At 41.7% G+C, this 17,441-nt stretch overlaps 1 long non-coding RNA gene across 2 annotated transcripts in view; it reads left to right on the top strand.

The window, feature by feature from the left end:
- LOC141058700 (uncharacterized) overlaps nt 1–13,214 on the top strand; it is a 209,870-nt gene extending 196,656 nt beyond the window's left edge. For both annotated transcript variants that reach the window (XR_012222280.1, XR_012222279.1), the window contains one exon: nt 12,795–13,214. This is a non-coding gene — a long non-coding RNA (uncharacterized lncRNA). The remainder of the gene's footprint in view (nt 1–12,794) is intronic.
- The last annotated feature ends 4,227 nt before the right edge of the window (nt 13,215–17,441 follow it).

The raw sequence follows: 17,441 nt of genomic DNA, 5'->3' as shown, positions 1-17,441 counted from the left end.
TACAAGACTATAACTACTATAATACTGCCCCTATATATAAGAATATAACTAGTGTAATACTGCCCCTATGTACAAGAATATAACTACTATAATACTGCCCCCTATGTACAAGAATGTAACTACTATAATACTGCCCCTATGTACAAGAATATAACTACTATAATACTGCTCCTAAGTACAAGAATTTAACTACTATAATACTGCCCCCTATGTACAAGAGTATAACTACTATAATACTGCCCCTATATACAAGAATATAACTACTATAATACTGCCCCTATATACAAGAATATAACTACTATAATACTGCCCCCTATGTACAAGAATATAACTACTATAATACTGTCCCCTATATACAAGAATATAACTACTATAATACTGCTCCCTATGTACAAGAATATAACTACTATAATACTGCCCCTATATACAAGAATATAACTACTATAATACTGCCCCTATGTACAGGAATATAACTACTATAATACTGCCCCTATATACAAGAATATAACTACTATAATACTGCCCCTATGTACAGGAATATAACTACTATAATACTGCCCCTATGTACAAGAATATAACTACTATAATACTGCCCCCTATGTACAAGAATGTAACTACTATAATGCCCCTATGTACAAGAATATAACTACTATAATACTGCTCCTAAGTACAAGAATTTAACTACTATAATACTGCCCCCTATGTACAAGAGTATAACTACTATAATACTGCCCCTATATACAAGAATATAACTACTATAATACTGCCCCCTATATACAAGAATATAACTACTATAATACTGCCCCTATATACAAAAATATAACTACTATAATACTGCCCCCATGTACAAGAATATAACTGCTATAATACTGCCCCCTATATACAAGAATATAACTACTATAATACTGCCCTTATGTACAAGAATATCACTACTATAATACTGCCCCTATGTACAAGAATATAACTACTATAATACTGCCCCTATATATAAGAATATAACTAGTGTAATACTGCCCCTATGTACAAGAATATAACTACTATAATACTGCCCCCTATGTACAAGAATGTAACTACTATAATACTGCCCCTATGTACAAGAATATAACTACTATAATACTGCTCCTAAGTACAAGAATTTAACTACTATAATACTGCCCCCTATGTACAAGAGTATAACTACTATAATACTGCCCCTATATACAAGAATATAACTACTATAATACTGCCCCCATGTACAAGAATATAACTGCTATAATACTGCCCCCTATATACAAGAATATAACTGCTATAATACTGCCCCTATGTACAAGAATATCACTACTATAATACTCCCCCCTATGTACAAGAATATAACTACTATAATACTGCCCCTATATACAAGAATATAACTACTATAATACTGCCCCTATGTACAGGAATATAACTACTATAATACTGCCCCTATATACAAGAATATAACTACTATAATACTGCCCCTATGTACAAGAATATCACTACTATAATACTCCCCCCTATGTACAAGAATATAACTACTATAATACTGCCCCTATATACAAGAATATAACTACTATAATACTGCCCCTATATACAAGAATATAACTACTATAATACTGCCCCTATGTACAGGAATATAACTACTATAATACTGCCCCTATGTACAAGAATATAACTACTATAATACTGCCCCCTATGTACAAGAATGTAACTACTATAATACTGCCCCCTATGTACAAGAATGTAACTACTATAATACTGCCCCTATGTACAAGAATATAACTACTATAATACTGCTCCTAAGTACAAGAATTTAACTACTATAATACTGCCCCCTATGTACAAGAGTATAACTACTATAATACTGCCCCTATATACAAGAATATATCTACTATAATACTGCCCCCTATGTACAAGAATATAACTAATATAATACTGTCCCCTATATACAAGAATATAACTACTATAATACTGCTCCCTATGTACAAGAATATAACTACTATAATACTGCCCCTATATACAAGAATATAACTACTATAATACTGCCCCTATGTACAGGAATATAACTACTATAATACTGCCCCTATATACAAGAATATAACTACTATAATACTGCCCCTATGTACAGGAATATAACTACTATAATACTGCCCCTATATACAAGAATATAACTACTATAATACTGCCCCTATGTACAAGAATAGAACTACTATAATACTGCCCCTATGTACAAGAATATAACTACTATAATACTGCTCCTATGTACAAGAATATAACTACTATAATACTGCCCCCTATGTACAAGAATATAACTACTATAATACTGCCGCTATGTACAAGAATATAACTACTATAATACTGCCCCCTATGTACAAGAATATAACTACTATAATACTGCCCCTATGTACAAGAATATAACTACTATAATACTGCCCCTATGTACAAGAATATAACTACTATAATACTGCTCCCTATGTACAAGAATATAACTACTATAATACTGCCCCCTATGTACAAGAATATAACTACTATAATACTGCCCCTATGTACAAGAATAGAACTACTATAGTACTGCCCCCTATGTACAAGAATATAACTACTATAATACTGCCCCCTATGTACAAGAATATAACTACTATAATACTGCCCCTATGTACAAGAATATAACTACTATAATACTGCTCCCTATGTACAAGAATATAACTACTATAATACTGCCCCCTATGTACAAGAATATAACTACTATAATACTGCCCCTATGTACAAGAATATAACTACTATAATACTGCCCCTATGTACAAGAATATAACTACTATAATACTGCCCCCTATGTACAAGAATATAACTACTATAATACTGCCCCTATGTACAAGAATATAACTACTATAGTACTGCCCCCTATGTACAAGAATATAACTACTATAATACTGCCCCTATGTACAAGAATATAACTACTATAATACTGCCCCTATGTACAAGAATATAACTACTATAATACTGCCCCTATGTACAAGAATATAACTACTATAATACTGCTCCTATGTACAAGAATATAACTACTATAATACTGCCCCCTATGTACAAGAATATAACTACTATAATACTGCCCCTATGTACAAGAATATAACTACTATAATTCTGCCCCTATGTACAAGAATATAACTACTATAGTACTGTCCCCTATGTACAAGAATATAACTACTATAATACTGCCCCTATGTACAAGAATATAACTACTATAATACTGCCTCCTAGCTGTGAGGTTGTGTGTCAGTGGTTCTCCTGATGTCTGGAGCAAGCCCAGGGAGGGGCCACCCTGGGCGGGGAAGCTCCCCTGGCAAGGCCCAGGCTTCCCGGCCTACACTGGGACTAGCCTCTCAGGCTTCTACTAATGGGAATGTTAATCCCAAAGCCGCTGTGAGTCCAGTGAATGCAGCGAGTCAAAGCTGCAGCAGTTCTATGAAGAAGGAAACAGTTGTGAGTAAAGTTTTGGGAGGAAAACCTTCTCCAGTTCCAGCAAAGAAACAAGAAGGCAACGTGTCAGTGTGTGATGGAAACCAGCAGAATGTGAGGTCTTGTAGCTCCCCAGTCAGTAAGCAGCTCCTGCCAGGTGCACAGGTGAGATCGGCCCCAGCTGGGCAGATCACCTCTGCTGCTTCCAGGCAGAGACGGACGTCTTTGGAAAGACAGACAATGCAGGAGAACCTACAGCAGCATGGCAGTATGGCGCGGTCAGGACGCACACGGTCACAGTCAGGTGGCAGCGATAAACCTGCTGCGGAGCCTGCATCCAGCCAAGGGGCCACAAAACCATCCGTGGTGGACCCGCACAAGACAGGATTCAAAACCCCTGTACCCGTGGTCAAGACTAAGCCTGTGGAGCCGGCGCGTGCACCCGAGCTGCAGCTAGCGGATGAGATACCGGGACTTGTCCGAAAACTGGGTGAGTTACAGCAGCAAAAAAAAGCGCTGCAAATGGAGGTAGACTTCATCTATAGCCTAAAGACCACTAATCCTGCCAGTAATGAGGCGTATGACCTGAGACTGAACACACTGGGTGTACAGCTGGCGAGTGTTGTGCAGGACACTGAATCTGTGCTGGAGAGCATGGGGCCCCTGGCAGAGACCTACAGGAACCGCGAGCGGTTCGCCTCCTATAAGCAGGACTGTGCTGTAGAGGCCAGGACCCCTGATGTTCAGGATGGGACCCCCCAGCAGCGGACACGGCCAGTGTTACAGGCTGCCCGCTTCTGCTTCCAGGAGGGTAAACAACTGCAGCAGCAGGCAGCTCAGTGTGAACAGGAGCATACACTTCAGACTGCAGCAGAGGCACCACAGGTCCCAGAGTGCCCCACACAGGAGCAGGACAGTATATGTGAGACTGTGCTGATGAGACAGCCGAGTGTGAACAGGAGCACACACTGCAGACTCCAGCAGAGGCACCACAGGTCCCAGAATGCCCCACACAGGAGCAGGACAGTATATGTGAGACTGTTTGTGGTGATGAGACAGCCGAGTGTGAACAGGAGCACACACTGCAGACTCCAGCAGAGGCACCACAGGTCCCAGAATGCCCCACACAGGAGCAGGACAGTATTTCTGAGACTGTTTGTGCTGATGAGGCTGAGGCACAGACTGTGGCTGGGGATGCTGTGCCCATGGGGTCGGGGGTTGGAGGGGTTTCATATTCTGTAATGGACGTCGCACTGTCTGATGATAATGATGCTGCTCATGATAATGTGCAAGATATGTGTGATTATCCCCCTTTGCCATCCAGTCCACAGGGTGTGACAGCCCCCCCTGCTGCAGGCCCTCTCCCTGTCAGTCAGCCCAGTGTGACCCAGCAGGTGCCCCCCAGGAATGCCTGGAGCCGCGGCGCCCCATCCTTCACTTCCAGCGCCAGGTATACCGGCCAGACATTCAAGCGCATTAATGTGGTGCGGTTTAAATACATAGGTGCCAAGGAGGATCTGCCACAACGCAGGTATGTGGTGAGAGAGCTGCTCTGCGGCCAGATGGGGTTTGTGGCAAATGAGATACTGGCAGTGTCTAATCTTCAGGACAGGCAGGGCTACGAGGTCGGCTTCAAGCTCATGTCTGACCTGGATAGATTCTGGGCCAATTACCCCAAGTTCAGAGATGCTGAGGGCTGGAATAAGTTTGTGTTGGTTCCTATCTCCAGGCCGGACACTGTCACAGTAAACATCACCTTCTGGAATGAGGCCGTTCCTCCACAGGACATCGAGGTGTGGCTCCGGAGACACTGTGACCTCGTCTCTGGACTCACCAAGGTCAGAGATGAGGATGGTATCTGGACAATGGGGTGGCGGGTCTTGGTAAAATTGCGGCAATGTAATAACATCACTGCCCACTTACCCAACTCCTTCTTCATTGGGAGGGAGAAGGGAAGGTGTTATTATCCCGGGCAACCCAGAAAGTGCTTCAAATGTGGTGGGAAAGGTCATCTGGCAAACGCCTGTACTGTGGTGAAGTGCAGTCTGTGTGGGGCAATCGGCCATGTCGCTGCAGACTGCCGGGACGTCAGGTGCAACCTCTGTGGTAGGATGGGCCACCCTCACAGGGACTGTCCAGACGCCTGGCACAACATCTGCAGAGTCTTCCCTGATGAGTTAGTGATGGCAGGGGCAGAGGCTCAGGAGGATGAGGATGTGGTGGCAGGGACACATGAGGAGGAGTGTTTAATGTCAGGAGAGATGTTGACCAGCTCAGATGCCCACCAGGAGTCCACTCAGGCAGCACCAGAGAAGCAGGGTGCAGAGGGGAACATGGAGGTCGTCCATCAGGTCCAGCAGCCTCAGATAGCCCCCCCTTCAGCATCGCTGTCTGTATCTGATGACTGGAGCATTAATAATAATAAAAGGAAGAAAAAGAACACATCCTCCCGTAAACCTGAGGCAGAATATGACACTGGTCAGAGTGCTAGTAAGAAGGTTCAGAATTCTGCAGGAGTGATGGTCGTGTCCAACAAGTATGGAGTTTTATCTGACTCCAATGGTGACGATTATGAGGAAGAGTTGAGGAAAGTTGATGCTGAGTGTGACAGGGACATAGAGGACCATCCCCCACCAAAGCGGAAGCCCTTATCTGTAGACCCTCAGGTAGAGTCTGACATGGACACCAGTGGTGGACAGAACATCTCTGACTCATGATGATGGCTATTACTCTGCTCCTTCTATATTGTGTTGTGATGGCGGGGTTCTCATTGACAGTGACCTCGAGCAATGTGAATAGCATTAAGCTGAGGAGAACTAGACACACGGTGTATGAACATCTCAAATATCTGGACACAGATGTCATCTTCCTGCAGGAGACACGACTGACATCTCTGGGGCTTATGAGAGAGGCTGAGAGGGAATGGCGGTCCGGTCCTTCTTTCTGGTCACTGGCTGTGGAGCCTTACGCCGGGGTCGCTGTCCTGTTTAACACCAATGATGTGACTGTGCATAGGATGACGGAGGTGGTCATGGGAAGATGTCTGGTCCTGGAAGTCACTGTCCATGGGAGGCGACTCCGGCTTATTAACATCTATGGGCCACAGACAGTGACGGACAGGATCCAGCTGTTTAATGACGTCAAGCCTTACCTCTTCACTTCTCTTCCAGTGGTGATGGCGGGGGACTTTAATGCCATAATGACATCAGGTGACAGCTCCTCGGGCAGGGCAGTGACCAGGGACGGTAAGGTCCTACATAACGTTATAATGCAGGCAGGACTGACCGACGTTTTCACACAGGGTGGGCGACAGCCAAAATTCACGTATTCATGTTCCAACAGGAGCAGTAGGATAGATTTTGCTTTTGTCAGTCCTACTGAGGCTGTCGGCGCCCTGATTGAGAAGATCGTCCCTTACTCTGATCACCTCGCCTTGTGCTTCTCTTTGGGTTCCTCTAACCGTCCGGACATTGGTAGAGGGTTGTGGAAGCTTAATTCCAGTCTCCTGGATGATGCCTATGTTCAGAGTCGTGTTCACTCCCTTATCCAGCTTCATCTAGACAGGGTTGACTTCTATGACAACATGACCGACTGGTGGGAGGACGTCAAGGAGGATATCAGATCCCTCTTAAAGAGACTGTCAGTTAATAAAGGGAGGAATAAGTACAGCCAGTACCTAAAGCTGCGCAAAGAATTGGAGTCACTGTATTCGGCGGGTGGGGATGACAAAGTGAAGATCGACCGGCTGAAATCTGAGATAAAGCAGTATCAGTATAGCAGGTATAGCTCCCTGGTTCTTGAACGGGATTATGGGTCCTTAGGGGCCCCTGATCCCTTTGAGAATTGCAGGGAGAGGGTGGCCAAAAAAATGGTCACGGGTCTCATTGACTCCCAGGGTGTATTGCAGGATTCACGGGAGGGTATCCTGGAGGTGGTGAGATCTTACTATGCTGACTTGTTTCAGAGGAAAGTTTTGGATAAAGATAAGATGGCTCAATTCTTGGAGGCAACTCCAGCGCCTGATACTAATGATCTGGACTTTTCTCCTTTGACAGCAGAATTAACGGTGGAAGAAGTTAAGGAGGCCATTGATAAGTTACATCTGAAGAAGGCACCAGGTCCGGATGGTATAGCAGCAGAATTTTATAAGAAATTCAGAGACCTCCTGGCTCCAATTCTCGTGGATGTGTATAGAAATTGTCTAGAAAATCACCTGATGCCTCCATCCATGAGAGTGTCCTCGTTAATTCTGCTGTCTAAAGGTAAAGAGCCGAGTGACATCAAGAACTGGAGGCTGATTGCCCTCTTGAATGTGGACAGGAAGATTCTAGCAAAGATCCTATTTTCTAGATTAGTCTGTTTGTCCCCGGCACTGTTGGCAGGCTCTCAGTTTGGCACAGTAAAAGGGCGGAACATCTCTGGAGCAGTCATCTCGATACGAGAGATGTTTGAGAGATGTAAAGCTCTGCGGTGTGGGAGATATGTTGTTAGTCTGGACCAGGCTAAAGCCTTTGGCAGGGTTGATCATGACTATCTGTGGGCCACTTTGTCAAAGTACGGTATTCCGGGACAATTTGTGGATTGGGTGAAGACGTTGTACAGAGAGGCGGTGAGCTTTCCTCTGATTAATGGTTGGCAGGGTGGCACTTTTGGAGTTGGGGCGGGGGTGAGACAGGGCTGCCCAATGAGTCCGCTCCTGTATGTTTTTGCCCTAGACCCGTTTCTGAGGTCACTGCAGGAGTGCGATTTTCAGGGGGTGCCGGTCCCCCACTGCCCGCCTCTGAATGTTGTTGCCTATGCGGACGATGTGACGCTGGTGATCTCCAATCCTCGTGAGGTGCAGATGTTATCTGCGTCCATCAGAAGCTACTCAGAGGCCTCCGGGTCTCTGGTCAACCTTGAAAAGAGTCAAGCTCTGTGGACATTAGATACTGAGCCCAGCTTTGATCTGCCGCAGTTTTCCAAAGCCTCCACCCATATTAAGATCCTAGGGGTTAAATTTGGGAGGGATGAGAATGCCACGCTAAATTGGGAGGAGAAATTGGAAACCGGAAATGCAAAGGTTCAGCGATGGAAGAACTGGAGGCTGACCTACAGAGAAAGGGTCACAATGTTGAAGACTTACCTGGTCCCCGTTTTCTTGTATGTCTCTGTCATTTTCCCTTTACCAGAATCTTTCTCAGCGAGGCTCTTCAGCCTGTTCTTCCAGCTCTTGTGGGGGAATAGGATGAACCTGATAAAGAGGGGAATAACATACCTACGGCGGAGAGAGGGTGGGCTGGATATGTTGAATCCAAGGGTTTTCTTTGACTCCTTGTTTCTAAAGGTGAATTTTGGGAACATGGACTCAAACAGTAGCTCCCTGTGGGTAAATAGTATCAGGTACTGGATATTGCCTTTTGCAGAATCTTGGGTGCGAGGCGGCAGTCTCAAGAGGAGGAGATGGACAGGTGACCACCTCCCCCAGTATCTGGACTATGGTCTGAAGTGTGTTAGGAGGTGGGGACTGGAGAGGTCTTACATTGAGAGCAGTACGAGAAGAGACCTGTATTCTCGTGTATGTAGGACTTTCTTCTACTCTCCACTGGCCCTGAGAGATTGTGTCACCACCACCCTGCAGGAAAGCCTTAGGTTCCTAAACGGGAAACGGCTACCTCCTAAACTGTTTGATGTCACTTGGCTTTCACTGCATAGTCGGCTCTTTGTCAGAGGGAACCTGAAACATCTGTGTGTCTCTGATCGGAATTGTCCCCTTGGTTGTCAGCAGGAGGAGACTATGGAGCACTTTATATGTGATTGCTGGGAAGGAAGGAAGATCTGGGAGGAAGTGTCAGATAATCTAAAAATCCCCAGACTGCGGTCCCTAAAGTATCCTGACATAATCTATGGTGTCCCCTCCACTGTTAGTGACATCAACAGAGAGACAATGTACATTATAATCAGTGTCATCAAATACTATCACTGGCACATGAGAACCCGGGTGTCACTGCACAATGAGCCGTTCGATCACACCGCTGCCGCCAATCAGGTTATGTCAGAACTCCGGTGGATAAAATCACTGGAAGTTGGAAGGAGTCCAAGAAACATAACGTTATGGAGAAACATAAAATTCAGTTAGAAAATATGATAATTTTTTTTTTTTTTTTTTTCTAACTTTCTTTTTCTATCCCCAGGTGTGGACACTTTAATTTATTTATGAATATGATCTGATTATTAGTGCTGTGTATATATTACCTAAGTGGTTTGTGTTTTGTAATACTGGATGATTTTTGTTTTATTATAATTGTATTTATGTTTGGGTTTTATAATAAAAATTGCCCCCTATGTGCAAGAATATAACTACTATAATACTGCTCCTATGTACCAGAATATAACTACTATAATACTGCCCCTATGTACAGGAATAACTACTATAATACTGCCCCTATGTACAAGAATATAACTACTATAATACTGCCTCCTATGTACAAGAATATAACTACTATATTACTGCCCCTATATGCAAGAATATAACTCCTATAATACTGCTCCTATGTACAAGAATATAACTCCTATAATACTGCTCCTATGTACAAGAATATAACTACTATAATACTGCCCCTATATACAAGAATATAACTACTATAATACTGCCCCTATATGCAAGAATATAACTACTATAATACTGCTCCTATGTACAAGAATATAACTACTATAATACTGCCCCTATGTGCAAGAATATAACTACTATAATACTGCCCCCTATGTACAAGAATATAACTACTATAATACTGCCTCCTATGTACAGGAATATAACTACTATAATACTGCCCCCTATATACAAGAATATAACTACTATAATACTGGTTCAATATACAAGAATATAACTACTATAATACTGCCCCCTATGTACAAGAATATAACTACTATAATACTGCTCCTATGTACAAGAATATAACTACTATAATACTGCCCCCTATGTACAAGAATATAACTACTATAATACTGCCCCTATATGCAAGAATATAACTCCTATAATACTGCTCCTATGTACAAGAATATAACTACTATAATACTGCTCCTATGTACAAGAATATAACTACTATAATACTGCTCCTATGTACAAGAATATAACTACTATAATACTGCTCCTATGTACAATAATATAACTACTATAATACTGTCCCTATATACAAGAATATAACTACTATAATACTGCCCCTATGTACAAGAATATAACTACTATAATACTGCCCCTATGTACAAGAATATAACTACTATAATACTGCCCCTATATACAAGAATATAACTACTATAATACTGCCCCTATGTACAAGAATATAACTACTATAATACTGCCCCTATGTACAAGAATATAACTACTATAATACTGCCCCTATGTACAAGAATATAACTACTATAATACTGCCCCTATGTACAAGAATATAACTACTATAATACTGCCCCTATGTACAAGAATATAACTACTATAATACTGTCCACTATGTACAAGAATATAACTACTATAATACTGTCCCTATATACAAGAATATAACTACTATAATACTGTCCACTATGTACAAGAATATAACTACGATAATACTGCCCCCTATGTACAAGAATATAACTACTATAATACTGCCCCTATGTACAAGAATATAACTACTATAATACTGCTCCTATGTACAAGAATATAACTACTATAATACTGCTCCTATGTACAAGAATATAACTACTATAATACTGTCCACTATGTACAAGAATATAACTACTATAATACTGCTCCTATGTACAAGAATATAACTACTATAATACTGTCCACTATGTACAAGAATATAACCACTATAATACTGCCCCTATGTACAAGAATATAACTACTATAATACTGCTCCCCTATGTACAAGAATATAACTACTATAATACTGCTCCTATGTACAAGAATATAACTACTATAATACTGCCCCCTATGTACAAGAATATAACTACTATAATACTGTCCACTATGTACAAGAATATAACTACTATAATACTGTCCCTATATACAAGAATATAACTACTATAATACTGCTCCTATGTACAAGAATATAACTACTATAATACTGTCCCTATGTACAAGAATATAACTACTATAATACTGCTCCTATGTACAAGAATATAACTACTATAATACTGCCTCCTATGTACAAGAATATAACTACTATAATACTGCTCCCCTATGTACAAGAATATAACTACTATAATACTGCTCCTATGTACAAGAATATAACTACTATAATACTGCCCCCTATGTACAAGAATATAACTACTATAATACTGTCCACTATGTACAAGAATATAACTACTATAATACTGTCCCTATATACAAGAATATAACTACTATAATACTGCTCCTATGTACAAGAATATAACTACTATAATACTGCTCCTATGTACAAGAATATAACTACTATAATACTGCCCCCTATGTACAAGAATATAACTACTATAATACTGTCCCTATATACAAGAATATAACTACTATAATACTGCTCCTATGTACAAGAATATAACTACTATAATACTGCTCCTATGTACAAGAATATAACTACTATAATACTGCCCCTTTGTATAAGAATATAACTACTATAATACTGCTCCTATGTACAAGAATATAACTACTATAATACTGCCCCTATGTACAAGAATATAACTACTATAATACTGCTCCTATGTACAAGAATATAACTACTATAATACTGCCCCTATGTACAAGAATATAACTACTATAATACTGCCCCTATTTATTTGTTTTACTCCCTTCTATAGCACCATTAATTCCACAGTGCTTTACATACATTATCATCGCTGTCCCCGATGGGGCTCACAATCTAAATTCCCTATCACTTTGTCATGTGGGAGGAAACTGGAGTGCCCGGAGGAAACCCACGCAAACACGGGGAGAACATACAAACTCCTTGCAGATGTTGTCCTTGGTGGGATTTGAACCCAGGACCCCAGCGCTGCAAGGCTACAGTGTTAACCACTGATCCACCATGGAGCACCTGAATTTTGTTTTTGTAGGATATGGTTGTTTCTGGACACTTTGGAGAAGGCGCCCCCTATTCTCAGTAATTCCTGTGGTTGGCCTACGCTGTCACTTTCCTGGTGGTATTATTAGGACGCCTCTCACCCTTAGGCTCGGTGACACTGTCCAGGTCTGCAGGGAGACGCTGTCTTCGGTTTTGCTCACTAATGCAGTTTTTGTAGGTAGACTGTAATAATATTATGAAGTCTGTTGGTGTAATAGGCCCGGAGATACGTATCAGCACATTTACATTTTATTAGAGTCTCGCGTTTCCAGCTTTCAGTTAATTGTGTTTTGCTTTTAGATATCTGTGTGTGGAGATGGATTATAGAAGGTGCCGGAGAGGAAACGTCTCGTACTGCGCAGTAATATGACTTTCCAGAATAACAGCTGCTAATCTCTTGCAGAAGCAAAACAATGTTTGGATTGGACGTGTCGCAGAGCGATGGCGTAAATCTCCGTACTTGTAGAACTGTTAATTACTGATGATGGCGCGTCACATCCAGTCCCAGGGAGAGCGAGGACGGGACTCGGAGAAGATGATGTTACATGGCGACTGCCTGACCCAATCACATCCATTCAGAACCATTCCTGCACAGATATTTCCGGGAACTAAATCAGAAATATGGAAAGCGGGGGAGGGGGATCTCATTTCATCCAAGAATTTTATTAAATTATGTTTTACGTATCAAGAGTCATGGCTAATAAAAATGTATGAAGCCAAGATGGAAGTAAAATCCTTGTGTCAGGAGCTGACATTGTATGGTCTAGTCTCCTGAGAAGCTTAATATTCGTAGCTGTAGTAATTAGTCTCCATCTGCTTTCTCTTTCTTTTGTGTTACTCTTTCCTTTTCTTATTCCTCTTCTTTTTAGCTTCTCTTCCCTTTTTCGCCCCCTGTGTTTCCCTTTGCTTCTGTTCTTTCAGTCTTGTATGTCGTTATCATCGTCTTCCTAGTCTCCTGCTTGGTCTTTGTCTTCTTCATTGTTTCTTTACCTCCTCATTTCATTTTTCTCTTCTTCATTTCATGTTCCTTTACTTGTCTTCTTGTTAATAGTTTTCCTACTTCTTCTTCATCCTCTTTCTCTTCTTCACTTTCCTCTTATTCTTTTTCTATACTTTTATTTCATTTTGTAATCTCCTCTTTCTCATTCCTTTGCTCTGTGCTATTTTTCAGTTTTCTTCTTCAACCTCTTTTTCTTCTTATTCACCATATTTTTCTTACTTTCTTCCTTTACCTTCATTATTTCCTTTCCTTATTTCACCATCTCAATCATACTTTCTTTTCCATTTATTCTCTTCCTTTACTTTCTTTACTTTTCCTATGTTCTATTTCATCAGCTTCTTCGCTTTCTTGTCTGCTTTTTACATACCATTTTTCCTTCATCCTCTTCTTTCTGTCTAATCTTCTTCACCTTCTCCTTTTCCATTTCACACTTTTTCATAATCTTCCTCACTTTCTACCTAATAATAATAATCTTTATTTTTATATAGCGCTAACATATTCCGCAGCGCTTTACAGTTTGCACACATCATCATCGCTGTCCCCGATGGGGCTCACAATCTAAATTCCCTATCAGTATGTCTTTGGACTCAGTTATTTATTTCCTACACCGCTTCCTTTTTTCTTGTTCTTGATCTTCTTCATTTTCTTCCTTGTCTTTTCCTCTTTCTCATTCATCTATTTCCTTTTGATCTTATTGTCTTCCATCTTCTTCATCTTCATCACTTTCTTTTCCATTGTTTCTAACTTTAATTTACTAATTATTTCTCCTTGTCTTTTTCATTCTCCGTCATCATCTCCATCACCTTCTATCTGATCTCGTAATTTACGATAGGCTTTTATTTCCTCCATTTCTTCCTCATGTTCCTGCTCTTCCTTCTTCTTTGTCCTTCTTCTTCTTCCTTGCTCTTTTTCCTTCCACTTCTTTCATTCTTTCTTTCCTCTTCTACATTCCTTCTTTCTTTCCCCTCCCTTACCTTTTTCTATATTATTTTTCCTTCTTTTTCTTACTTCCTCCTTTCTCTTCTTCCTTCTTTCTTTCTCTTCCCCTTCCTTCTTCTTTCTTGTAGTTCTTATTTCTTCCTACTTCCTCTTCTTCCTTTCTCTTGCCTTTGTCTTTCTCCTCCCTTTTCTTCCTCTTTCTTTAAGTTCTTAACTTTGCCTTCTTCTTATCCTTCCTCTTCCCTGTTTTTAACTTCTCCTTCTTTCTTCTCTCCTGTAGTTCTTATCTCTGCCTCATTCCTCTTCTTCCTTCTTTCTTTCTCCTCCCCTTCCTTTTTTCTTGTAGTTCTTATCTCTTCCTTCTTCCTCTTCTCCCATCTTTTTCCTTTCTCTTCTTCCCTGTCTTTCTCCTCCCCTTCCTTCTTCTTTCTTGTAGTTCTTATCTCTGCTTCTTCCTCTTTTTCCTTCTTCCTTCCTCTACTCCCATCTGTTTTTCTCCCCCCTTCTTCTTTCTTGTAGTTCTTCTATCTGCGTTCTTCCGCTTCTTCCTTCTGTCTTTCTCCTCCCTTTTCTTCTTTCTTGTAGTTCTTATCTCTTCTTTCTTCCTCTTCTGCCTTTCTCTTCTTCCCTCTGTCTTTCTCCTCCCTTTCCATCTTCTTTCTTGTAGTTCTTATATCTGCCTTCTTCCTTTTTCCTTTCTCTTCTTCCCTCTGTCTTTCTTCGCCCTTTTCTTCTTGTAGCTCTTATCTCTGACTTCTTCCCCTTATTCCTTCTTATTCCTTCTTTTTCTTTTCTCTTCACTCTTTCTCCTCTCTTTCCTTCTTTTTTTGTAGTTATTATATCTGCCTTCTTCCTTTTTTCTTCCTTCTTGTTCTTCCATCTTTCTCCTCCCATTTCTTCTTCTTATGGTTCTTATCTATGCCTCCTTCCTCTTCTTCCTTTCATATTTCTCCTTCCTTTCCTTTCCCTTTCTAGTAGTTCTTATGTCTGACTTCATCCCCTTATTCCTTCTTTTTCCTTTCTCTTCTTCCCTCTGTTTTTCCTCCCTTTCCCTCTTCTTTCTTGTAGTTCTTATCTCTGCCTTCTTCCTCTACTCCCTTCTTTTTCCTTTCTCTTCTTCCTTGTGTCTTTCTCTTCCCTTTCCTTCTTTTTTTGTAGTTCTTATCTCTGCCACCTTCCTTTTCTTCCTTCTTCCTTTCTCTTCTTCCCTCCATTCTCCTCTTCTTCCTTCTTTCTTGTAGTTCTTATCTATGCCTTCTTCCTATTCTCCCATCTTCTTCCTTTCTCTTCTTCCCCCGTCTTTCTCCTCCCTTTCCTTCTTTTTTTTTGTAGTTCTTATCTCTGCCTTGTTCCTCTTCTCCCTTCTTCCTTTCTCTTTTTCCCTCTGTCTTTCTCCTCCCTTTTCTTCTTCTTTCTTGTAGTTCTTATCTCTGCCTTATTCCTCTTATCCCTTCTTTTTCCTTTCTCTTCTTCCCTCTGTCTTTCTCCTCCCTTTTCTTCTTTCTTGTAGTTCTTGTCTCTGCCTTATTCCTCTTCTCCCTTCTTCCTTTCGCTTCTTCCCTCTGTCTTTCTCCTCCCTTTTCTTCTTCTTTCGTGTAGTTCTTATCTCTGCCTTATTCTTCTTCCTCTTCTCTCTTTCTCTTCTTCCCTCTGTCTTTCTCCTCCCTTTCCTTCTTCTTTCTTCTAGTTCTTGTCTCTGCCTTCTTCTTCCTTCCCTCTATTTCTGACTGTGGTATCACTGAAGAGTATGAGTTGGGGGTCAGGCTCTGCGTGCGTCTTCGCCCCTTCCCCATCTGTCATAGTCACATTTGTGCAGATATTTCACCATATAATCAGGGAATAAAGTTTAATCGTTGTATCATAAAGGTTCTGCAGCTTAATAACTTGCTCTGGGTTTTGTGTCCTGGAGCTTGGCCACGCTCTCTGCTTGATATCAGTGAGTGGAAGCTATCTTGTAGAGAATCATCCTGTCCTGCAGCCACATAACTGGGGGGCTGCAGACAATCGTGTCATGCACATCGTCGCGTGACTATCCATATACCGATCAGATCTCGATACCCGCTTATATAGAATACCGGCAGTAAGCCCCAGTGCTCCTGGGGGTCGCTCTCGGGGGGCCGCCACGCTCGCTGCTACCACTGCCCTCCGTTTATTTACTATGTAATTCCATTAACCTCCATACAATGATGTCAGGTGATAAGATCCGGCCGCCATTCATCATGGCCGATTGTTGACATTAGTGAGCGCACAATTCGCAGTCATGCTTCTCCATCTCCGGGGAGGACATGAGGCATCTGCTCCTGGGTCCCAGGGTAGGAGAACCTGATCAGATCACCGGGGTCAGTGACGGAGGCGAACAGTATATAGACTGTATATATACACCCACTGCACAGAGGCAGAACCTGCAGACGCCTCACACACAGTCTGGGTGTAGCCAGCCTCATGATGTCAGAGAGTGAGATCATACACACCGGTGATGTCACTTTTACACTGGTGACAGTTATGTGTCTATGATGTCACTAGGTAGATCTGACTGACACTTGTCCTCAAAGTTATGACGTCATAGTGATGTCCGAAGGCAAATCCCTGTAATGTTTGGCCTCTCTCTATGGAAGGAATGATTGTTATCACTAACTGAACTAATAATGTATTTGTGATGTCACTTGTGATGTAATGACTGTGCGCTGTGCCTTCACTTTACACCCACAGGTCCCCGATCTCACATGAAGGATCCACACAAGCCTGATACACAGGAGATCTGGGGGCAGTGATACAAGATGTTTGGAGATCCTCCATAACCTGTGTACAAGCGACCAGAAGAAGTGATGGAGGAAACAGGCCATCACCAGATACTGATGATGGAGGAGACGGGCGGTCACCAGATACTGATGATGGAGGAGACGGGCGGTCACCAGATACTGATGATGGAGGAGACGGGCGGTCACCAGATACTGATGATGGAGGAGACGGGCGGTCACCAGATACTGATGATGGAGGAGACGGGCGGT

The sequence above is a fragment of the Dendrobates tinctorius genome, unplaced genomic scaffold (assembly GCF_039654945.1).
Source record: "Dendrobates tinctorius isolate UK_male_01 unplaced genomic scaffold, ASM3965494v1 ptg000214l, whole genome shotgun sequence".
Taxonomy (NCBI): domain Eukaryota; kingdom Metazoa; phylum Chordata; class Amphibia; order Anura; family Dendrobatidae; genus Dendrobates; species Dendrobates tinctorius.
This window is presented reverse-complemented; position numbering and strand designations above follow the sequence as displayed.